This window comes from Ostrea edulis, chromosome 1 (assembly GCF_947568905.1).
Source record: "Ostrea edulis chromosome 1, xbOstEdul1.1, whole genome shotgun sequence".
Taxonomy (NCBI): Eukaryota; Metazoa; Mollusca; class Bivalvia; order Ostreida; family Ostreidae; genus Ostrea; species Ostrea edulis.
In genome coordinates, this window is record NC_079164.1 from 15,110,039 (window position 1) to 15,122,935 (window position 12,897).

Sequence of the window (12,897 nt, forward strand, 5' to 3'; positions counted from 1 at the left end):
TAAATCCACTTCTTTGCTTTGATACTTTGACAAGATCCACAATAAACATCGGGATCAAAGTTTGATTCACAATACGTCATTACCGTCTGTCCATCTCGCGTCACACCGGGCGCGGGATTCTGACAAACCAACAAAATCTCTGGAATTCCGTCCATTATTTCACCTGTCCAGTTCATAAAAATACCTCGACAGCCTCCTCCCTGATCGGTGTAGATAGACTTAAAAAAAAATCTTAATTAAGTTCTGAAAAGTATGAGAGTTTCTGCCGAGAGATATTGGGGGTTCTTCCATTGATAAGAATGTGAATGCATTCAATTTGATGAACCGAATTAATGATTATAGATATCCGGGAAACAGTTATATTGAATTGGAGTGATTTGGGGGGGGGGGGGGGGGGTCGTATATATTTATATTTTGGACACCTGCCTATTTACAATATATGTACTAGGCTAAGTATGAGGTTTAACTTGAATACTTCAATAGTTTCATTTTTCGACGAAAAGTTGTAATTTTACGTCAATGTCTCAAGTTTTCTCTTCTGCGATCATTATATTCTTAAAACATCCTACTTAAACAAGATCGACTATTTTCAATCTAGATGTATTTACACAACATATTTCCTTTTCTCAACACGGAAACTGCAAAAATTAAATATGTACTCCTCGATATTACGATAGGTCTTTTGATATGCAATTTCCGTCAAACGAAGATATATAATTATCTTTGGATCAAACAAAGGTCAACTGAAAGTGAAAGACACATACACACACACACACACTATATTATATATATTTATAACATAATATTCAAACATTATATGGTTTACACAAATCTCGTTAGTCAATACTACATGTATGCGCGAGTACAAAACAACAGAAGCTAAGGGTAAGTGACGTAATCGGCGAAGGGATTTGTGTCCAGTTTAAAGGTCACTCAAGAAATGATATGAACTGTACACTGAAAATGCATCGATTTATTACTGACGAAACAATTGCAGATGTAAATATTTATACATGATTGAATAACAGCGATTTTTGATCTGTCAAACGTTCAAACATTACCTCATAAAAATGAACATTGTTTATTTCTAAAATCATTATAATTTCAGGAAATGTATACATGAAATCGTATCATATCTGACCTTATTCATATACCAGGTTATCAAAATGTCGTTAACGTCTAATCAACTATGATTGGATAATCTTTTATAATTCAATTTGTATTGTATGATAAATGGACAATGTGCAATTCGATATTTGAATGATCTAATCTTATTTCCGCCGTTCTTTTTTTTCTATTTGAGTCGAAATCATATACACCAAAGAGAGATACCCATGATATCTATAGTACAATACTTTCCAGAGCATCCAAAAATGCTGTCTAGTGATTTTCGTTAATCAACTTGGATCTCTGTAGGAGCCCATACAGACGAAGGCATTGTGACGTAAGCAGATCCACTTGTAGATTTGGGCAACATGTTGTTTTACGTCGCACATTTTCAAATTCGTTCTTTGTGAAGATTCGTGGGAAAGTAGAAGACGATGTGATAGTGAGAAGGAGTAAAGATGTTCGCCATTGTTTGGTAGACAATGCAGACCCCGAGCCCGACCTTCATCCATCTGCTAATGCTGAAAGAAAACAGTCCGGCAGCTCGGCGGCGCGGTAATCTTTTTCATCGATTGTTTAAATGTTCACAAGAAGGCAAAGAAATGGAACTTGGACACTTTTTATGTATTAATAGTTATCAGATGAGAATAGAGTGTTATCTCCCTTTATCTGTTTATCCAAGCAACACGCGACACGCCCCATACTACACGTGGATAGAAGCTAGAAGCGATTTAGTAAAAGTAATACAGTAAGTTTAGATACAGTTGCATTTGAAGAAGACTGGGTGGTTGACACCACTTTACAATTTATAAAGTGTATGGGTGATTATTTTCGTACAATTGGTAATAATTGTAAATGATAATGGGGTTGGGTTTTTTTTTTTTTATCCCCGTAGGAACACTATATATACTAATACTTTATTTCAAATAGAACATGTCCAGTACTGTTTCACATAATTCATCCATATCTAATTTTAATAATCATTTGGAGTACTCAGTATTTGGCAGCAATAGTGACACAAGTTAAAATGCAACTTTATATTTTAATATTGGAGCCATTTATCGTGACAACGTCCACAGTGCCATGGGTTGGTTGTATATTGTTTTACGTTCCGCTTGAGAATTTTTCACTCATATGGAGACACCACAATAGCCGGTGAAAGGCTGAAAATTTTGGTCTATGTTCGGCGCTTACTGCCTTTAAGCAGGGGGGGATTTTTATCATGCCACACCTGCTGCTTGGTTTTTGCGGTCTCATCCGAAGGACCGCCTCATTTAGTCGCCTCTTACAACAAGCAAGGGGGTACTGAGGACCTATTCTAACCCGGATCTCCACGGGATTCAGTGACTTCACAACCAGTCGCTACTTTTCCACGCCTGTCGCCGTCGAGCAGTAATTTTGAACGATTCAAACTCAAAGATCAAATCATGCCTTTGTGTAAAATGTTGTTAAAACTTAGATAAGAAGTATGACCCACAAAGGAAATTATTGTTTGAAAGGTCAATGTCAGACCTTTGATTGAATAAATTGTTCAAGCCCTATACTTTTTCATTGGTCCATACTTCCTTAAATCACCATCACATGGTAAATCTTAATGTAAGGCCAAGGTCAAATTGGACATAATGAATGGAACAATTTTGTTTCATACTTCATGATTATGTGTGGATCTTTGGTAGGATATGTGCAAAGACTTCAATGGAGATGATAGGTGGAAGAACAAAGTCGAATCCTTTGTGTCAAAGTTTTGTCCAAGACATGTTTTCTTACCCCGCGGTGTTCTAGAGGTAGAGCGTTAGACCCGCATGCGGAGGGTCGGGGTTTAAATCCCGGCTGCGAGACTTAAGTCGTTAAAACAGGTAGTGACAGTTCCATCGCCAAACGCTCGGCATTAGGCGTGAATGTCACGGGTTCTCGGAGATAACCTTAAAAACGGATGCCCCGTGTCACAGTAGGTGTGGCATGATAAAGATCCCTCCCTGCTTAAAGGCCGTAAGCGCCGAGCATAGGCTAAATTTTGCAGCCCTTCACCGGCGATGGTGACGTCTCCATATGAGTGAAAAATTCTCGAGCGAGACGTTAAACAAGATACAATCAATCAATCAACTTACCCGGCAGTCCAATTTTTACATCATTGCCTATGGAGACCCGATGACCTTGACGAATGACGTCTCACCTTTACATTAAAGGAGGTACAGTGTTAAAGAGTGAGACTGAGATTAAAATTGAGATCACCTCGACTTTATGGCCCCAGGCCAGATCATATTTTCTTATTGGGTTGGTCACATTCCTAAATGCAGTAACCCAAGTCTGTTCCCCCAAACAATTGTGATTATTTTGTCAACACTATTCTTATCTTATTGATAGGATGATATTTAATCATTTTGTCAAGAATATTTATATTACCTAACCATTTATCAACGGTATTCAGTTCATGACATCTGTTAATTTTACCTATAGCATCCAATATTATACATTTGTTGACTGAGTTTGAGGTCAACATGTATATGTTGGACCTGAGGACCAAACTATTATCTAAGGCCGAAGACAACAGTTTGGTTCAATGGTTCAACATAACATGTTGATCGAAAATTCAGTCAACAAATCTTTTGTTATACCCTCTCTCATTATATGTAATCAAATAATAAAACGGTAGCTGATGTTATATATATGTATTATTCAATCAGTAACAAACTCAAGATGAAAATAAATTTGCAAGAAATCAACAGTTTTTAGAATGTTTAAACAAGCAGTATCACAAAATTAGGTTATCTAAAATGTAACTTGGTCATTTGATATATTTGTTAAAGTTAAAGGAACAAGATCGGAATTCCTGTTTCTCTGGATATTTAGTTTTGTTTTCAAATACACTTTCTAAATTGTCTACAGGTAATTCGAGAAAATCCACATCATTGAAATCAAACAAGAAGTCACTAGAGAGGTCCCCGTATTGGTCGTATTGCTGCAAAAGAGGCATGACGTCATAGGTTAAAAGTTCACTCGATGTTTCCTGAGCAGTCCAACATCAAAAAAAAAAAAAAAAAAAAAGAGGACCAGTCTACATTTTACCGTGAGAACATTTGAATTATTGAACTTTATATTGTATTGATTTATAGAGAAAATAATTTATAAAGGTAATATGTCTTACAGTGTGACCGTTTTTAAGGACGAAGCAAAAAGTATTGGTATTGGAGTCTACATCCATAACAAGACAAAAATATCCCAAAGTCAGCACCTAACGTGTGAGGACAATTCTATCAAACTATCCCAAATTTCTCAAATTAACAACATCAAAACGTATGACTTTTCAACACTTTACACGACCATTCCTCACAATAGATTAAAGACTAGACTTTTTGACATAGACAGTTGCTTCTTCAACAAAAATTGAAAACTCAATTATTCCTATCTAGTGATCAGTCATCCAAAAATTTTCTTTGTTAAACACAACTCTGATTCCACGCACAAGTACTCTGAAGTTTAAATTTAAAAAATATGAAGGAGTCCCTTCGTGGTCTTTGGTGATCATGTCTTCCAACCGTCTGCTGGAATTCCCATGGGCACGAATTGCGCTCCTTTGTTAGCTGACCTGTTTTTTATATTCCTAGGAAGCAGAATTTATTACAAAACTACTACGTGAAAAGAAAAAATCTCTTGTGGCCTTCAATTCGACATATGGATATATCGACGACGTTTTATCTATCAAGCAATTAACAATAACTTTCATTCATATGTCGATTCGACTTATCCCTGTGAACTCGAAATAAAAGACACCACAGAGTCGTAGGAAGGTATGAGAAGGCTTGTTTGGAATTTAAAATCGTTGAGGTGGGATTAGGTGCCTAGGAGGAATAAGCATCCCCTGTCGACCGGTCACTCCCGCTGTGAGCCCTATATCTTGATCAGGTAAATGGAGTTATCCGTAGTCAAAATCAGTGTGCCAAGAACGGCCTAACAAGCAGTATGAAACACGTCAGACAGCATTTGACCCAATGATAGGTTATATTGGCAAACTAGATAGTTATAACAACCATAGAGTTTGCTAAATGCTGACTTTAAATGAGTCTGTTGAAACCCCTGTACCATCAGCTTGTTTGTCAGTAGCTTGCCTGGATTTAAAAACTGACCATACGCTGAACAAGCTCTTGCGTATCGAATCAGTTGAGAGATATAAACACCATGTGCAGGTGATAATGGAATATTGCTACATAAATATGGGAAGTTGACGATGGAGAAGCTGAAATCATCCCGTTTGCCATACAGTTGAGTTGTCAGTTTGCTGTTAATGTCTACTTTCAATAAAATATCTAAGTATGAAGCAGAAGTGGACGACTCTTTGGTGTCTTTTATTTCGAGCTCACAGGGATATATCGAATCGACATATGAATGAAAGTTATTATTGCATACACATATGTATAATGTGGTTTGAGAGAATAAATGAACTTGAACTTGCCACACCTGCTGTGACATGGGGCCTCGATTTTTGCGGTCTCATCCGAAGGACCGCCCCATTTAGTCGCTTCCTACGACAAGCAAGGGCTACTGAAGACCTATTTTAACCTGGATCCCACGGGATTTAAGTCATATTAATGAAGATGTATGCATAAAGTCATATTAATATGCATCCATCCTCATTTCTTTTTATAATAAACTGTAGAGAGTAAACGGCTTATTGTCGTTTTACAATAATTGTTTTGCCAGAAACGATGATAATTCCCAAAAGTTAGTTTAAAAACATCTGACAGTGACTGAAACCATCCATGTTGTGCAAATTTGTTACATCAGGCGATCTTCATACATTCGTTGCTCGTTTTCGAGCTTGTCGTAAAGAGAATTTGTGATTGCATCAAGTAGAATTCAAGTTTGTTCACACCTTGCAGGATCCCAGAGCCAGGTTAATCCTACAATAGAGCTTTAAAGTTTTACTTATATGTATACAAAATAAAATTCTTAGAAAATGTTCTCAAAAAACCACAAGGGTGTAATGAATTAAAGTGTCCTCATAGAAGGTACAGTGGATTCAACTTTGTTCAAATTATGACCCAGGTGCAAGGTTTGGTCCATGATTGATGTTTTACACCGGACAAAGCGGTCGCTCAAGTTAGCGTATTATTTCTTTCGCGCTATTCTCTTTAACTCTTGTTGGCTGGATTATAATGTAACTCAAACTATACAAGGGCACTTGATAAAAAAGAAAAAAATGGATACATAGGTTGATATTGGCTTAGTTTGATTGTAATAAGTACAAATATAAAAATAAATAAGGGACTTGTAAATTGTCAATTATGGATATTACCCCTCCATGCATAACTCGAGATGAATACCCCCCCCCCCCTATTTTGGGCTTGAATTAATTAAATTAGATACGATGAATTGCATTCAAAAACAGAAATAGTTTTCATCATTCTTTGTAAAAAGTTTGTAGCAAGTGTCGTTAATTACTTTGGACCAATACGAAATGCGCACTGTTCAATTAGCACTCCACCTATTTATAAATTAGTCGATTATAACACTGGAAATTTCACAATGATTCGCATTAACTGTTCAGTACTCCTTGTTCTACATCCATCGGAGACTTCCATTATTTGTATGCCATCATTCTTTGATCAGGTGCAAATTTTGCTGATGTGTTGTGTCTGTTTTATTGACTAACGGATCGTGTTCCAAGATGAAAATAAGTAGCTATTTTGTACTTCTTTCTCTGTTTTGGAAATGTGGCTCAAACGGGTTTTTGTTTTTTATTAAAATAATAAAATAACCCTTTTACTTTATTTTTCATCATAGATGGACCTGCACATATACAATGCACTGAACCATAAAAAAAAATGTCATGCATATTTTTCTGGACCTTAAACGGGTCCCTGAATAATTAGAATGTAATATGATTTATATTAGCTCTCTGAAAATGTATTCGACATCCAATCCCTTAAATAGTTTTTCGATGTATGTCAACTCGATAACTTTCCGTCAGTATAAATCTATAAACAATGGATAAAAAAGGCGCTGGGTCAGACTTCTGCTTATGAGATTCAAAAGACTCTCAAATTCGGGGGACTTTGGGTTCATATTCAGAACAAAATGTTAAAAACTACCGCAAATATTATAAACCGTTTATCTTGGAAGACATATCTGTTTCCAAATTATAGGGTTAGGGTTTCTCGAGCCGTTTTGAAGTAAAACGATATACCTATTTGCCGAAATCAATGTCTTCCATGTTTTTGTCTCTCGCCTAAGTGGTGTCACGAGATACTAACTAATGTGACAGTGTGTTAGTTTTTGTTTTGAAGCCTGTAAAGATAAAAAATTTTAAAAAATATAATAAAAAGCTAGAAAGACGTAAAAGGGGCGAATTACGCCCAACCGTTTTGGAGATACCATCTATAAACCCAATATTATTTTTCTATAATGGCACGAATAAACTAAGAAAAAAGAAACGAATTCCTAAAATGACAAGTCATTCTTTCTTTACATTTATTTTTTAAAAACTGCTAAAAAGAATCAACCCAATACTGGAAGAAGCAAAAACATCAAGTTGAGGAGGAATCTCTAGAAATCCAGTTCCTGTGGTTTTTCTTTTAAAGTAAACATGCAAAGTTCTATTTTTTTAAATCAGTAAAAGGGGGACTTTGTCTTTTACATTATGAGTTTTCTCGCGGAATAATGGGTGAAAGTTGAGAGGTTTTTCGGTGTAAAAACTGTGCCATCTAGGGCACATCAGGTCATCCGCGAAATCAGCAACAATGTGGAATTATTCCATCTCGCGATAGCCACTTTAGGTTTATGCAAAACGCATTGAAGAAATATTTTTTTATGATAGAGAAAAGCAGTTACCAATCTCCTTTATTATTATGTTTGGTCAGTTTCTGTTGCAAATATGCGCAGCGGGCGGATTCGTCTACATTGTATCGTCTGAGAATTAATTTTCGTGCCCCGTGCGTGCTGCTCCAGCCCGATTCAACAATCACAATTGCTTCTAAAGCAATCATTGCTTAAAAGAAACAAAATCGTAAAAGTTCTTCAAAAATCGTCGTTCTTATAGCCTTATGAAAGATCGGATGATCTGTTATGGGAGAATGTCATCAGAGTAAAAGACATAATATTTATTTTATTGCGGGCGCAAGTTTCCAATTTTATCTCCGCAGATCAAATTCTAACAAGCAATACTCATTTATCATTATATTGGAAATCATTTCCTAAGTCCAGCTCATTTAAACACACCCCCTTTTCTATAAAAATATATTAAATATTCAAATTACAACTAAACAGATTGAAGACAGGAAATTTAACGAGGGAGATCAAAGCCCGAGGCGACAATTCAACACTACAATTAATGCATTAAGATCGAGCTGAAGGTGGGGTTGAAGGATAGGAAAGCTCGTAACCCACCAGTCGAATATTCTATAATGGAACCTGCTGTTAAAACCTTTGGAATACCTTGTACACGTGCAGGTATACATAATGTAAGATTGTGAAATAATCCGCCCATAATGAGCTAGAATCTCCCGCTCCCAAAAATAATTCACAGCTATAATGACGAAACCGGGTAAAAATTCACACGGTGAATATTGCGGAAACAATCTTGACTCATCGATAATTGCACAGCACGTGCAGGTACTCAAAAGCACAATATTAAATAGACAAGGGTGTATCGTATCGGAAATGTCATGTATTTTGAACAATACTGATGTCATAAGACAGTCATCCACGCCGAAAAGCATGTTCAACTCGGCATGTATTTTAAAGTATCTATTGACTTTTGAACCCAAGATATGGGTTGACGTCAAGCAGAATTTTTACTGGGACACAGTAGAGCCAAAATATGTGTCAGCTAATGTTGCAAGTGCAACAACAACGAAGTGGTTATCGTTTTAACTGAATATTTATTTAAACTACAATCGAATTTTATTGTAAATGGGGCAGTTTGCAATTGACATTATACTAACAAGGATAACCTCCATAAATCGAGAGACCAGTATTTTAGAAATGCTAAGACGTACACCCAAATATGTAATATGTTACCTTCTTTAAACGTTGACCAAATCAGAATGGAAGACGTGGGATGGTCATTTATCAACCCAAGGTGTGAAAATCGAAAGGAAGATAACACATGTAGATCGATAAAGTGATAAGTTTTGCAAATTAAAGTTCTTTAAGAGTTTTCAGATAAGGCAAATGAAGTCAAATTTATTCAGACGACTTTCGGTTGGAATCATTTGAAATCCTATCCTACAAATTGTACTGAAAATAGCTATAGTATCGAATAACATGGCCAGCGATGTAGATATGTATCAGAATAGTTGGAAACAAATTGGCACGGAACCGATTGCAATCACGTGCTAAATCTTACACGTACGGTGTCCTTCTCCACCTGCGCTGTAAAATTGGTCAGCAATAGGTTTTATGGACTAAATCCATGTAAAGGTCCAGGGATCTTTTAAGATTTAACTGCCAAGAGACGCCAGATTGATAGGAAATGGGTATAAAAGCGATTAATTCATGGGATTTAATAAATTATCTTAGGACCATCTGATTTTCTATGCTCTTCTTTTCATCAGCATCATCATCGTGCTTTTAAATAGATGATTTGTAGTATTTCTTAAAGTGCTTTCACTATCTAATTGTAAATGATTCACACGGCACATCATACGCTATTTGCCCATCACTATATTTAAATTTATTATGTTTCTACATATTAGTAACTAACTTTGTTAAGATAAGTGTTGAAAAAGTAATAAATTTTTAACAGGATTATCTATTCGCCACATTATGTTGCTGTTGTTAGAAAAATGCTGAGATTTAAATTGAAAATTGATCTGTCGACCCAAAATTAATATATCATTTACACAAACTGCCATATGTATAATTTATGCATGCAATGTACATATTTTAGGTCTATATTCTAGAGAAAAGAAAAAAGTGAAAATCTTGGGAGATTTATATTCCGATTTCATTTGCTACCCTATCAGGAGAGAGTGTGCCACACCTCATTTAACCTACCACTAGTATTGATACTTCTGCTGGGAACCCGCTCCTTCTAAATTACCTATATGGTTGTATCAAATTGTAAGTATTATTTATATTATAGTGTAAGTGGAGTCTTCAAAGCAGGATTCTTTGTTCCAAGCGAGGACAGCCACATTTTCAAAACGAAGCACCACCAGAAAGTTCTCAGTATACATTTATACAGAGGACACATTTCCAACAGTGTCTTAAAAGACCCTTTCTTCAATCTTACGAGTACATTTGGTTACTGATTTGTACTCTACAAGACATCTCTTTTCACATGTATTTTTAGTGTACACATGACGAGTTTTAAAATGTCAAACGGATGTTGGTTGGAATTCGTGTAGATTCAAATTGGGATTTTTACACCAAATGTCATCAAGTTTTGCGAGCTCCTGTCGAATACTAACTTTACAACATTAAAAAGAATCTATGTATGTTTATTCTAAAAAAAAATATATATATATGATATAGTCGAATAGTCTGTCTTCCATGTCTCTCTCCATTATAACATACTTTGTATATATTGTATATTTAAGCCTACATGTTATCTTTTATATACCTCTGACAAGTGTATAGTTGTCATGATGTGCATGTTTTTCATGTACCATTATATGGTTTGAGTGAATAAACTGAACTTGATCATACACGTGTTATTAAGGTAAAATGACGAACAACCCTTCCTATGCATAGTAATCTAACCTTTGTAGCATCTATTAAGCCTTTTCATGCCATTAAGTTGGTTAGTTTGTAATTACGCCAAACAATCGCACGTGGTCTTGGGTATATTACCCGGTGTGAATGTATAAGTCAAGAATTTCAGGAACGTGTGAAAAGGGAGTTTTAATTATTTGTTTTCAACAGGGAAATTGGCGTTGGTAAAGTTTTTTTTTCTTTTTTGCGAGGTTAAAATTCCTATGGAGACCCGTGCACCTGTATGTAATCGGATAGTAGTGTCCCCCGCTCGCCAATGACTGAAGCGGTCCCGCGTGCGGTCACGTGGTTTTGAAGACCCGCTGACGAAGCAGCATCTCGATGGGATTGTGAAACAAGTCATATCTTAAGAAACTCTAAACCACCGGACAATTTTATATCCTCATAAGCAAATTTAATTTAAAGGACGTTTTCAGAAAGGATGGCCACTTCAATTCCAACAATTTTAGGTTAGGTTTTCATGAATTATTTCCATAATTTGCCAGTCGCCTCACTGGAAATACAACATAAATCATTCATCATGGTTAATAGACAAGTATATTTATTCAAGACTGAGCATTAAACAGTCTCAAATAGTAAACTTTGCACATTCAAACTGGACATGACACTAACAATCTTTTCTTAATTTTTTTGATACTTTTTAATAATATTGTACGCAGCATGCAATGCTTACGACATGACGTAACAAGGGTCTTGACCGGGCGGAATGTTCAGAACTTGGCGCGGTAACTGCCTCATGACGAATTACTATTTTGAGAAATACTCCATCAACACGTTGTAATTATAATCATTTACGATTTCACCTGTATCGATTTCAATTCAATTAAACATTCATTTTGTGTTCTCTTTATTTACGAATGTCGCCTGAATTTGTAAAACCCCTTCCCTTAAGACTTTAATTTAAGATAATCAAAACTCAGAACGAGGACCCATGCTGCGATAACAACCACTATCAAGAGAAGGGGTTTCTACTGCAACCTCGGAATGGTTCTCCTATAGAATAATCGGTCTTTGTTTTCTGTGGTCCAGCAGTGAATGGGTGTTCTCCCATTTGTGTCCGAAGGTTCAAATTGCCCAAACGTTGAGCTATGTTCAATGTGGAGAACCAATATGTGATCATTTAATTTCTATTTGAGCAGAAATTTCCTTGCATGGGAAGATGCATCGTTGAGAATTGAACAATTTATCAAGCAATTTGAAAACAACCTTGATTTTGTGGTAATTAGTAAGCCCCCCAAATGTTTAACAGAAGGCAAAGGACAACACATTCTGGATGGTATTGTCAATGCATATCATTGAATGAATATGGGTTTTAGCGAGAAATCCTTTTTATACAAAAGACCTGTATGATGAAGAAAATTAGAAAAAGGTTATAAGTTTACGGGAACAAAGATAACAAACGGAAAATTAAAAGCTCGCAACAATGGAAGATAAATGGCGACTTACTTCTGGACATTTTAAAGAATGGCCATTTTAGGGAAAATGTTTTAATGTTCTCGGTCAGGATTAGTCAATATTACGGTCGACTCGGACAATGTGGAGTTCAAACTCATAATAAAACAGTTCTGGTTTGATAAATGTTCTGCTGGGAGCAAGGTCTATTGTTCGCAACATGCAAATGATGATCAAATATTTATAATCCCACGAAACTTGACAATTTTTTTCATCACCCAATACAAAAGAAGACGAATGGTGCATTTAAAATTAAAACTCGTAAATAATATTACCATATCATATATCACAAAGCTAGGAGAAAATTAAAGAAGAGTGCCTTCGTCTTTTCGAGAAACTTGACCTTTGTAGTGGACAAGATAGAAAACTCTCGCGTCAACGTGAGATGGGGCGAGACTTCTAACCTCCAGGCAACTCCACCCCTTCAGCGCACGCGACAGGAGATTGATGCCGCAATCCAGCGCATGGCCCCGGTTTTTTAAAGGCTTATCTCAACTTTTAAACTGAAGCGTAAAGTGACGGAAAGAAGAATGCGTTGCCAGTTTGCAAGTGACTTGCTTACCATTTATTCAGATAATATGTAACATTTCTGTATTGAATAAAATAATTTCCCCCCAGAGTTTT

General features: G+C 36.0%; 1 long non-coding RNA gene across 2 annotated transcripts; it reads left to right on the plus strand.

Moving 5' to 3' along the window:
* The first annotated feature begins 784 nt into the window (after positions 1-784).
* On the plus strand, positions 785-11,659 carry LOC125660562 (uncharacterized). Of its 2 annotated transcripts, XR_008799644.1 has the most exons (5): positions 785-3,296; positions 3,994-4,174; positions 4,255-4,346; positions 9,995-10,167; positions 10,400-11,659. It is a non-coding gene; the product is annotated as an uncharacterized LOC125660562 (long non-coding RNA). The 2 variants fall into 2 exon arrangements; XR_008799645.1 differs by lacking the exons at positions 4,255-4,346; positions 9,995-10,167 and having other exon boundaries at positions 793-3,296; positions 10,190-11,659.
* Positions 11,660-12,897: the final 1,238 nt, after the last annotated feature.